The following is a 1,654-nucleotide window of genomic DNA, read 5'->3' on the forward strand; positions in this document are numbered from 1 at the left end:
ACCCACCCTCTTCAATATATACATTAATAAACTGGCAAAATTACTAGAACAGTCATCAGCACCCGGCCTCACACTACATGACTCCAACAAGTTCCTCCATGCAGATGATCTGGTCCTGCTGTCTCCTACAGAGGAGGCTCTACAGCAGAACCTCCACATCCTGCCCAGGTTCAGTCAGACCTGGGCCCTGACTATAAACCCAACCAAGACAAAGGTCCTAACCTTTCAAAACGACCCAGAGGTCAGGGAAAGAGACGCAGTTTCACCCTCGGTATCACCAAAATTGATCATGTCACTAATTACACATTAGGGGCAGATACAGAGAGAGCTGGCTACCCAGAGAGAGCAGGTTCTGTCTGCACTGTAACCCATGAGAGGTAGAGACAGAGCTCCACTTCCTCACATCCTGTCCAAACTCCAGTATTTCCCTGGCAGCTCAGTACATCCACGCAGTGATGCGCTCATGAACTCTCTCTCTCACACCAACACACACACACACATACACACACACATACACACACCTTTTATACATTCATTTTGCTATTTATTTATTTGTAGGTTTGTTCATTTGTTTGTTGATTTTGTAATTTTGTTTGTAATCTTTACCCCTTTTAAAAGCTTTGGCAATACATGTACAATCTGTCATGCCAATAAAGCTCATTTGAATTGAATTGAGAGAGAGAGAGAGAGAGAGAGAGAGAGAGACAGAGACACTCCAGTATCAGTCAGAGATCCAGCAGCAGGATGGGCAGAGCATTAAAACAGTTGATGTTATAATTAGAACTCAAAATAGTACTGAAGGTTAATATTGAAGTAGTGTGTGTGTGTGTGTGTATGAAGTAGTGTGTATGAAGTAGTGTGTGTTACAGACTCTACAAAGCAGACACTTTCTGTTCCTCATCTCTTCATGTTCTCTAAAATAAATCTGTTGTTATTGATGAAGAATCTCTCAGAACATCAAAGTGTGTTTCATCTCCACCTCACCCATTGTGTCTGTCTGTGGGATTTACGCCTCTTGTTATTTCTGCCAAAATTTATGTATCTGACAAAACACACACACACACACACACACACACACACACACAGAGATATGGGCTAAACACACTCTATACACACTGTGTGTGTGTGTGTGTGTTATTAATGCCATTGCTGGGAGGTAACAACTGAGCACAAGCCAGTGTGTGTGTGTTCTATATCAGAAAAACATCATTACTCTGCAGACATCACTCACAGCTCCAGCTTACTCGGTCAGAAAAATGCAAAACATATGTATAAGTGCGCGCACACACACACACACACACACACACACACACAGAGTAGTGTAGTGATTAATGTATTCAGAGTGAAATTTCTCAAAATCAAAATACTGTAATATTTATTAATGATGCAGGAAAGAACCTAAAATGAGACAAAGAAAGATGGACAGATTGTGTGTGTATGTGAGAGAGAGAAAGAGAGAGAGAGACAGAGAGAAAGAAAGAAAGAAAGAAAGAAAGAAAGAAAGAAAGAAAGAAAGAAATGAAGAAAGAGAGAGAGGTGTGTGTGAGTGAGAGAGAGAGTGAGAGAGAGAGACAGAGAGACAGAGGTGTGTGTGTGTGTGTGTGTGTGAGAGAGAGAGGTGTGTGTGTGAGCGAGAGAGAGAGAGAGGAGAGGG

Source organism: Hemibagrus wyckioides, linkage group LG09 (genome assembly GCF_019097595.1).
Source record: "Hemibagrus wyckioides isolate EC202008001 linkage group LG09, SWU_Hwy_1.0, whole genome shotgun sequence".
Classification (NCBI taxonomy): Eukaryota; Metazoa; Chordata; class Actinopteri; order Siluriformes; family Bagridae; genus Hemibagrus; species Hemibagrus wyckioides.